An 11,833-nucleotide genomic window follows, 5' to 3' on the forward strand; every position below is an offset into this window, starting at 1 on the left:
TGACACATCATATACAAAATCTGTTTATTTCCATATGTGAGTATTAAAAAACTAGAAATTGAAAAAATAGAATTTTTACATATGTGATAAGGTAAATGTGAAAAACCTCATGCAAGAGTTGAGCATTAAAAACTATAAAACACATCTGAGAAGGGAGAAATGGAAACACAAATAATCAGAAAACTACAAAATACTACGGCAATGTCTTTTCTGTTCAGTTGATTTGGATATGAAACCAAACCCAAAGTCCTACAAGGCTCTTCCACAGAAACTGACAAGCTGAACTTAAAAGTTATAGGAAGGTATTAAGGCCCTAAAATAGACAAATAAATACCAAAAATGGAGAGAAAAAATACACAACTAAATGTATGACATGTGCCACCACACCATTTTGTTCATTAATAGATGTCTTTAATCCCAGGATATAGGAGACAGATGCAGGTGGATCTCTATGAGTTCAAGACCAGCCTAGTTGACATAGGAAGCTCCATGATAGCCAGAGCTAAATAAAAAGACTCTGTATCAAATATGACTGTGTGTATGTGTGTGCACATGTGTGTGTGAATGTGTATGTGTGTGAGTGTGTATATATATATAAGTGTGTGTGTGTGTGTGTATGTGAATGTGCATATGTCTGTGTGTGTATATGTGTGTATGTGTGTAAGTGTATATATGTGTGTGTATGTACATGTGCATGTCTCTGTGTTTATGAGTGTATGTGTGTGTGCTTGTGTTTGTGTGTATATGTATATGTGCATGTGTGTTTGTGTGTGTGTATATGTGTGTGTGCATGAGTGTGTGAGTGTATATGGGTGTGTGTATATGCAAGTATGTGTATGTGTGTGCTTGTGTGTATATTAACAAAGCTACAATGATTAAGATGATGTGCTATACCATGAGAAGAGAATTCTAGAACAGGGGAATATATTATGGGATATCTAAAAACAGAATCAAATCAATGAAGGGGTCTTATAGTCAATTAAAAGAAGAAAAATAAATAGGTTTGTATGGGGAAACATTTTTACATACGATAATGAACTTTGGATGGGCTTAAACCTCAATACGAACTTTAAGTTACAAACAATCTGGACGAAAGCTGCTGGTAGGCAGAGTTCCTAAAGAGACACACGAAATGCATGATCTGTAAACAATACGTAAAAAATAAATGTGATCTTTATTATAATTAAATCCTTAACGTGTTCAAACAAAACCACAGAAAATGAAAAAGAGAAAACCACAAATAAGGAGAAACTACATTAAACTGAACAGCTTGGTAAACAATTTACATAATATTGCTAAAGAATACATAAAATGAGAAAGCAAACAGCCCAGTTTTATTTTTACTCATGTGCATATGTGCCTGTCTATGTGTATACGAACATGTGAGTGAAGGTGTCTGTGGAGGCCAGAAGAGGGTATCAGAGCTTCTAGACAGAAGGTTGTGAGCCATGCAACATGGGTGCTAGAAACTGAACTCAGGCCCCTGGGAAAAGTGGGGCAGAGCTCCTAACCACTGAGCCATCTGTCCAGCCCCAAGCCCAGTTTTAAAAGCCAAATAGCCGAACAGACATACTACTACTGAAAGCAAACAAGTGACAAATATGTGTATGCAAAAGATGTCCCATGTTATCAGCTGAAAATCAAAATGACCATGGGATACTACCAAAATGCTGAAATGAAGATGGCAGTCAATAATGAATGTTGGTGAGAAGGTTGGACATTCAACAAGACTATAGAATGCTGTTGCAGCAAGATCCAGTAATGCGTACTGTAGTAATTTACCCAAAAGAAAGACATGTCTGCACAAAAACATGTACAGAAGGGATCATGGCAGAATTATTCTTAGCTTGAAAATGGAGTCTACCATTTTCAAGACATTGTGCTGTAGCCAAAGGGTGGAATAGTACTCAGCAACACACAGTGATGAATTACAAAGACATACCTCCTCACCATGAGTACATCTTAAAATCATTTTACTGAGCACAGAAAATTACGTGCCTCTGTACCAGTGACCTGGGCTTTATTCACAAGGTACTTTAGTTCCAGTAGGGAAGATCCATGTATAAGCCACTGGAATAATCACTCAACACAGTTATTAAAAATTAATTCCAATTGTATTTTTTGTCTAAAGAAACATTCTGCTAGAATGTTTTAAATCATGCATGTAGTTTGCACTGTATTTTGGCTGGACAGTACTACCCTAGAGGTCAGTTAGGAAAAATCACAGGGATCCTTCTTGTATTTATCCCAAGTGTCATCTGCTGGTGTCTATCTCCCCTTCAGATATGCTTAAAGAAATAATTAATGTATTTTCAATATCCTTGGTTATCAACATGTCTGCTGGGGATTGTTGGCAGAAGGACAGGCTGGAAGGTTAGTGTGCTTGGAGGCCTGTAGGTTCCATGGGGTCTGCTGGGGTGACAGGTTCTTTCCACCACCGTCACGCATTCTGGCTGGGAAAGAAGATGCCAAGAGGAGAATTTGTTTCAGAATGTCAACATGTTCAAACTGCTTCTTACAATCTACTTAGTTCTAAGCTGTTATTGGTGTCTCTGTGTCTAGATGAAAATAGGTGTTGCAGAAGTACTCTCTTTACTCTGTTTCTCTGAATCTTTCAAATATTTCACAATTAAAGTACCATCCAGACAGATATGTAATGATAGAAAGATATATGGTGATAATGATGATAGATGATAGATAGATAGATAGATGATAGATAGATAGATAGATAGATAGATAGATAGATAGATAGATGCTAGAAAGATAGTTAGATGATAGATATATACATAGATATAGAAAGATGATAGCAAGATAATTGATGATAGATACATAGATAATAGAATGATTAAGTAATAAAAGATAGATGATACATACATACATACATATATATACATATATACCTAGAGTGGATAGATTAACAAAAGATGGAGATAGATAAATAGATGCTAGAAAGATAGATAGATGATAGATATATACATAGATATAGAAATATGATAGTGAGATGACAGATAGATAATAGGATAATTAAGTAATAAAAGATAGATGATACATGCATACATACATAGAGTGGGTAGATTAACAGAAGACAGAGACAGATAGATAGATAGATAGATAGATAGATAGATAGATAGATAGATAGATAGATAGATAGGTAGATAGACAGGCAGGCAGACAGACAGACAGACAGACAGACAGATAAACAGGATGCATAGGTAGACGATACATAAGTAAGTACATATGTACATAGACAGACAGATGACAGATAGGAAACTACAGACACTGTCCGGGAGAGCTGACTCTCTATGAAATGACCTATTATCATAAGTTCTCCCACTTGATACATTAGATTCACATTGATTTTTCATGGACTCTTTTCCTGGGGCTGCTCATGAATGTAGAAATAATACAAGTCTTTAAAATATGTAAAATTATGCCTAGGTGCCATGCTCCAACTCTCATTCCCACACTGGGACCCCAGTAAATTACATGATCATTTTTTGTCCATCTCTCCCACTGGGAGAAGTCCACCCCAATCACTGACAGATTGACCCACATTTTTCTGATCAAATTCGTCTTCTGGTGACACCACTAAGTAGAAAGAAAATCAGCATCCTGGGTGTCTGCAGCTTACAAACCTCCTCTCATGCATCACAGGGCATTCACACACCACACATCAGGACAGCATGCCCAGCACACACGGGCTCTTTAATACACCTGAGACTTCCCAGAATTTCATGACTGACTGCTTATTTGGTGTTGGCTTCAAATCTTTCACTCCCTGTGTCCTGTATAGGAAGCATTTGGAAGCTACCTCACCTTAGCGTGAATGCCATCCTGACTAGAACCATAATGCACTGCCCCACTTCTCCGAGCCAAGAGAAACTTGAATGCACAGTGATTAAAATCTGTGATCTGCCCTTAGTGCAGCTAAAACCCTGTTCAGTGGGCAGCACACAGCATCAATGAGGTTTGCACCAGGAATTGCCCTGAGCAGAAGAGAACTCATTGGCTTCGGCAGTGTCTTCATAGCATGGCGGTTTTCCAGATCTCATGGGATGCCATCAGGTTTCTGAGTTACATGGATGTTACTGGTAGGAGGCTCCATGTGGCATGATAGTCTTTGTATTTCCAGAGCTAGGGAGATGGAGGCAAGCAGAAGAAAAGTAGTCAAAGCCAACCAGGGTTACATGAGATTCTTTTCCAAGAAACCCCATGGACCAAAGCAAGCCTTAAATACAATATACCACATGACCTTCATTAAAGATAGAAATTCATTCCTGTACCTCTGTTTACCCTTTCCCTAAGAGCAATTTCATACTCAAGATGGCTTATCAGACTTTCTGAGTCTATGTGGTTGTTTGAATGAGAAGGTCCCCACCACCACCCTCACCCCCGTAGGCACAGATTTTGGAATCTTTGGTCCTTAATTGGTGATACTGTTTGGGGATGTTATGGAACCTTTAGGGGGTAGAATCTTGCTGGAAGAAGTCACTGGGGGTGGGCTTTTGATGTTTACAGTCTCCGCCTACCTGCTGTTCTCTTCTCTGTGCATCCTGCTCGCATTTGAAGACATGAGCTTTCAGTTTCCTATTCCCACTGGCATGTCTGCCATGGGCTGCTATGTCTTCTTGTCATGATGGACTCATCCCTCGGGAACCATACATCCAAATAAACTCTTGTCTTTCTTGTGTTACCTTTGACTATGATGTTTATCATGGTAACAGAAAAGTGATACATTGTCCCATAGTTAGAACCAGGTCAAAAGCACAGTTGATGTTCATTAAAATTAGAAGAGATTATTTCTCTTAAAATAAACAAAACATAGTAAAATCTGTGCTATCATTTTCTGTAATGACTGCTGAATGCCCCAAATCAAGGAGACAAATTACTATCTTTTGAACCAGTACTAATATGAGGCCATTTACCTTCTCTTGTGTTTGTATCTGAACCCTGACTGGGCTGCACCAGTGAGTTGAGACTGGCCATTTGGATGAGAGGCTGTATCCAAGCACTGGAGCCTGCCTTGAACCCACCCCGCACCCCACCTCCACTCCCAACCCCAGCTAACAACCTGTAACCATCTGACAAAGGACAGAGGCTCTCTTGAGCAAACCACCTGTCAGCATTCCAGGGGTACACAAGAAAAGCAGCAAGCCATTCCAGATGGGAGTTGCTAATTACATATAATAGTGGGGTTTTTTGTTTGTTTGTTTGTGTGTGTGTGTGTGTGTGTGTGTGTGTGTGTGTGTTTTATTTGTTTGAGTTTTTGGTTCTTGTTTTATTTTTGAGACACAGTCTCTGAAATGGGTACTGTTTTAGGTCACTAAGTTTGGAGATACAGCTGTTACACAGCAGAAGCTAACAGCTGTGTCTGTGAATCTTTTCTTCTACTCTCATGTTACCAAAACAGTAGCCATGATGTTATAAACACTGAAGAACATTAGCATGGAAGGCCACATGACTTACATCAGCGACTTCCTGCTTGGGAATGGTGTCCTCAGTTTCCTCTTCTAATCACACTACTTCCTAACTGTCTTCAGGGTTAACTGAGTTCTTTACGACAACTCCATGGTTGGCACGCTGCCTAGCACACAGTGAGTCCTCAACATCCTCTCCTTGATTATATGGCACTTATCTTTTTATTAAAAGGGAGCTTATTTTGAAGATGATGGTGTAAGCAATACAGCATCACAGACACTATTGGACATAACTATGCCCCAGGCTTGAACCTGTCTTGGGTGATTTTTTCATCTACTATCATAGCTGGAGAGCCTTCTGAGATATTATTTCTCCTCTTCTTGCAATTTACAACTCCTGCAGAAATAAGCACAGGTTTACTCTTCACTCTTAAGGAATGACAGGTCACCTGTGTGACCTAAGCTGTGCAGAGCTCACTTTTGTATCTTCTACAAAAAACAACTGAATGCCTACTTGTTGACTTGAAAGATTCATTTCCCCATCCTGGGGCCGGTAAGGGACTCTAGTGACTGACCTACACTTCTTTTACAGTAGCCTGCCTGCATTATATCTTTTCTTTTTCTTTAATCATCCATGCATATTTAGTTTCTTCTTGCAAAGTAAATAGATAGATAGATAGATAGATAGATAGATAGATAGATAGATAGATAGATAAATTTCTAAGCTCCTTTGAGTGTGAAATGAATAGCGAAGGAGCCCTGTCTACTTATCAAACTATCAAGATTATCCACTTGGCTCCTTCAGAGGTAGCAAGCAGGTGGGGCTTGAATTCTCACTGCCTGTGTCTGGTTGCAACTGGGACTCGGGAAGGTACAGTTCTAGAAAGAACTGCTGTATCTTTTATTCTAAAATGTTCCAATTCCTGACTTAATAACCCTGGGGAATCCCCAGGGAGGAAAGCTGGGAAATTAGAGCCCTGTTTTTTGTTTGTTTGCTTGCTTATTTATTTATTTTATGTATACCTTGTAAAGCTGAGATCTAAGTAACTATACAAATATACTGCAGGTATTGCTATCTATGCAAATGTATGCAAATTTGTGTAAATTTCCAAGGGCCCCTAGGCCATGGCCTCAAAGCATTCATGCTATGGGCAAGTGGAGTGTGAATAACAATGGGAACTTGACTGAGGTGCTCAGTAAGGGCCCAGGTCTCTGGGGAAATACCCTCCCTGAAACTGCCCTCCCCTCAACACTCACAACCAATCAGAGTGCCATCATCCACCACCCCCAGAAGTCATTCTTTCCCCCTTTTAAACTCCAAACTGAGGCCCAAAGATCTTAACTAACTTGACCAAGGTCACAGAGCTGAAACTCAACACCTGTGAACTGTCTCTCTAGAATATTTTCTCTAGAAAGACATGACCTTCACGTCAATCAACAGGCATAGAACCCAGAGGAGTGTGCTTGCCACAATAGGAATCTATTAAGGAATTCATTCAATAATTATTGTTTGACTATTTACCATATGCCAGGAAAATCAAAATTAGAGAAAAAGAAATCAACCATGCAAATACATTTCTATATGAGAATTTTTATTCCAGTGTTATTTATAGTAATGAGAAAGAAAATCAAGGCTTGGTAGGTAACCCTTTGGCTGTGCAAACACTAGAACATGAGTTCAAATCTGCAAACCCTATGTAAAGCCAAGCACAGCAGCTCATGTCTTTGATTCTGATACTTCTGTGGCTAGACAGATGTTGGAAACAGGAAAATCCCTGGAAACTCACAGTCCCCCATCTTGGACTACACAAAGGCAAATCAACCAGAGATCCATCTCAAACAAGGTGGAAGGTGAGGATCAATACCCAAGGTTGTCCTCAGACCTCCAAACATCATACACACACACACACACACACACACACACACACACACACACACACACAGAGTAGGTAGGCGAGTGGGTAGAACATTAGAGAACCAGTCAAATAAATTATAAGATAGAATTGTGAGATAAAAACAGACTGAAACATCCTTAAGCCGTTCTTGAAGAGGCCCTGTTGGCAACAGAGCAGCACACTTTTATGTCCAGCTCTGCAAAGAGACAGCAGTACCTCATTCATGGATGTTGCTTTCCTTTGCATAGGAAAATAGAGCCTATGGGCATTTGGTAAAGTAGCACCCAGTGTCTGAAATATTTATTCTCTGATCTTTTGTGGGTAAAGTTTGACCCCCTCTGAGATAGAGAAATGTTTCTCCAGAACAGATTAAGGTGGGGGGTGGGGGTAAGCAGGGGAGGCAGGGAAATCAATTACAGATATTTTAGTAGCAGTTTGGCTCTAGCTTGTTTAAACCTGTTCATTGGTCCATCAACAGTGATGATGGAGCATGTCCTTGGTACCAGACACTGCCCTAGAGAACCAAGGACACCTTAGGCATCTGTGCTCACCATGTTTGTGGTCTAGATAGTTTGTAAAAAATGTTATTGGGGGTGGGAGGTTGAATGAAATCCATTTATGCCAAGTTCATTAAAAACCAATACTTGAGACTAGGGAATTATGCTGATCACACTTGATTGTGGCAGTCTATAAAATAAACACAATGACAATTATAAAGAAAAATTACCAAATCCAAGTTGGAGCAGGATATTTTATGGGTCTCTATTGGAAAATAATAACACAAAATGACAATGCAGTCATTAAAAGAAAATATGGTCTGTTTAAATGAGTATATAGGTATGTAATGTGTAATATTAAAAAATAAATAAATTTATGGAATGAGAAAACATACACTCTTCCAAATTATAGGGAGTATTAATGTACTGGGCTGCAAAAGGGTAATGGAATGCTTTTCAAAGAGTTAACATAATTCTCTGAGTTCAGTGCAATTAAATTTTAATAATCAATAACGATATCGCCCCCATAGTATGCCCGGAAAAGTAGTAGAGTAAAAGTAAAGCCAGAGCTAGATGATTTTGTAAATATTGGATAAATACGTATATGTGAGTACAAATTTAATGTGCATGTGTTTATAATTAATTACAGATAAGATACTTCACATCATAACTTTTAAAAAGTAAAAAAGTACTTTCAGAGAAAACATAGTTTGGAAGGATGTGTTGTTAAACAACGGAAAACTTAAATAACAGTCATTAAAAATCTGTAAACAATATGCTGGAATCAGGGAGAGAACAAGAAAAGCAGCTGAATACAAAACAGTGTCCACAAAAGCATAGTTCTCGCTTGCCAATAATAATCAGTCTCTAGAAAGTCTGACCAAGGGCTACTCAGGCAGTGCAATTGTACTAAGTACAGTAATTATTGCCTTGCAAAAGATGCGGCATGTAGCTATGCCGATGACAACGGTGCCATGATTGAATTAAAAGATGACCTGAATAAAACAGGCTCTTCGGAAACTATAGTGAAAGCATCTTTTTCAAAACCCCAAATTCTTGTAAACCCAACTCACAACCCAACTATTGGTGTGTCTGGGAATTTATCTTGTCATAAAATTAACATAACAGAGCAAAGAGTCCATAAAAATTGAGACGTTGGAGGGAATATTGAAATTGGGTGGCTGTTCTGGGAGGTGTTAGATGTATAACAACTTCAGGTAATTCAAACCATGTGGTCCATAGAGACCACAGAAAATAGACCCCTTGATCTAGAGTTCACAGACTGACCTCTGCTGATGTAGAAACCTGAACCGCACTGAGTGACAGTGGGTAGGAATATGGGGGCAGGGGATATGACACCTGAACCACACTGAGTGATGATTAGTAGGAATATGGGGGGGGGGGCATGGGATATAGTACCTGAACCACACTGAGTGATGATGAGTAGGAATATGGGGGGCAGGGGATATAGTACATGAACCACACTGAGTGATGATGGGTAGGAATATAGGGGGCAGGGGATATAGTACATGAACCACACTGAGTGATGATGGGTAGGAATATAGGGGGCAGGGGATATAGTACATGAACCACACTGAGTGATGATGGGTAGGAATATGGGGGAGCAGGGGGTATAGTACATGAACCACACTGAGTGATGATAGGTAGGAATATGGGGGGCAGGTGATATGGCACCTGGACCACACTGAGTGATGATGGCTAGGAATATGGGGGGCAGGGGATATGACACCTGAACCACACTGAGTGATGATGGGTAGGAATATGGAGGGCAGGGGATGTGGCACAACCAGGAAGAAAAACTCAGAAGCCAGGGGTGTAGGATTCTGGAAAATGAAATGCCATCACCTTGTGAATGAATACTTGAAAAAGAAAATCCTGGACACTTCAGAGAACATGTAAGGAAGAGTCATGTGAGGCTAGCAGAGACTCTCACGCATGAGAAATCTCCTTAAAGAACATTTGCGCAATAAGAAATCAAACTTAATAGAATAGACTGAACATTTTGATGGCATTAGACTGAAGATTTTGATTGCATTAAAAATAAACATTTCCATGGACAAGAGAAATGACTTAGGAGTTCGGAGCACTGGCTGCTCTTCTAGAGGTCCTGGGTTTGATTCCTAGCAGCCCACAGGGTAACTCATAACCATCTGTAACTACAATTTTAGGGAATCAGACACACTCTCTGTCTTCCACGATCAGCAGGCACATATGTGATGTACATATACAATCCAGGTAAAATACCCTCCAAAAAGCTTTAACACACACACACACACACACACACACACACACACACACACACACACACACATATATATATATATATATATATATATATATATATATATATATATATATATATATATATATATAAATGGTGGATTTTTAAAAAGATGTTTCCCAAGCCTACATGCAACATAGACAAAGCATCTAGAACAAATAATAAAATTATACAAGTTTACAAAATAAAGAGAAAAAAAGCCTGAAAGTGGGGGGAAACCATTGGAGGATATTTTTTAATGATGAATAGATAGAGAGAAATATGTTCAGCCTATTAGCAATCTGAAATAGTCAGATGACTATAGTGATGTGATGTCATTTCACACCCATCAGATTTTTAAATACACAACCATCTGAAGATGTCTGAAGGTGAATCTCTAGGGAAGAAAGAATTCTGCGCCCTATTGGTGGGATGTGAAGTTGATGAAATAAAATTTGATAATATACCACTGTGAAGAAAATTTTCATGCGCCATTGCCCTCCAAACTGGGCATATATCTGAGAGAAACCTGACTACATGCAAAAAACAATATTTATTTAAACATTTTCTTACATAAAGAAAATTCAGAACATTCACTATCCATCAAGTAGAAATGGATTTAAGATGTATTTCGAGAAAATATTAGCAATGAAAAGATATATAGCTACCCAAGTGAACTTGGATATTTTTCTGTAACACTTATTCTGGTGTAAAAAACATGTTGCGAGGTCTGTTACTGGTAATGAAATTACTTCATATTGGCAGGCTACTAGGGAATGTATCTGTGGTTTTCTAAGCAGTTATCAGGAGTCACTAACTACCTAATAGACTCCGGGAGTTCACAGTTTCCATTCAGATATTTCCCATGAGGTAGTGTACATTCATTGTAAATGAACTGTGAAAATTCAAGTAAATACTATTTTTAAGTTTAAATTCTAAAAACTGTGTAATTATGTATATGTGTGTGTGTTTGTGTATGGGCTTTTGCACATGGGTTCAGAAGCTCACAGAGGCTGGATGAAGGTGCTGGATGTGCTGGAAATGGGAGTTACAGGCAGTTATGAGCCACCTAACATTGGTGCTAGGAACCAAACTCCCATCCTCTACAATAACAGTAAGTATTCTTCACCCTTGAGTCATCTCTTCACACCTTAACAGTATTTCTGAAGACCTATATAATCAATGACCTGAGCTCCCACCTCAGAAGGAAAGAGAAATAATTAAATACCAAAAGGAAATAATAAGATGGGGAAAAAATTCAATGAAACAGAAAATTCAGATTAAAGTTGAGTTTTGAAAAATTCAATAATGTAAATAAGGCCATTGAATCCTGCATGTCCAGTCTGTGGACATATGTATGTGGCTAACACAAAATTGTAAACATATTTAATATGAAATTTATGTTTTTTTTGTAACAGAAATATAGGATTCTTGACTACACTGTAGAGGACAACACTGTGTTGTAATGTTCAAAGATTGGACGTTCCTTCATCTAGACACACTGACAGAGAAAACAAAGATAAAGACAAAATTCCATGGCCAGAAATGAAAGAGAGACATTCCAAAGGATCCTCTGGACATTAGGAAGAAACTATGAACAGTAGTGTGCTGGTAAACTCTAGGAGCCATTTGAAATGAACAAATTCCTTGACAGAAATGAGTGTCTTAGAGATGGAGGAGGAAGCTTAGCCAGTAAAACACTTGCCACAGGCACACAAGGACCTGAGTTCTATTCCCGGCTCC

The sequence above is a fragment of the Peromyscus eremicus genome, chromosome 14 (genome assembly GCF_949786415.1).
Source record: "Peromyscus eremicus chromosome 14, PerEre_H2_v1, whole genome shotgun sequence".
Classification (NCBI taxonomy): domain Eukaryota; kingdom Metazoa; phylum Chordata; class Mammalia; order Rodentia; family Cricetidae; genus Peromyscus; species Peromyscus eremicus.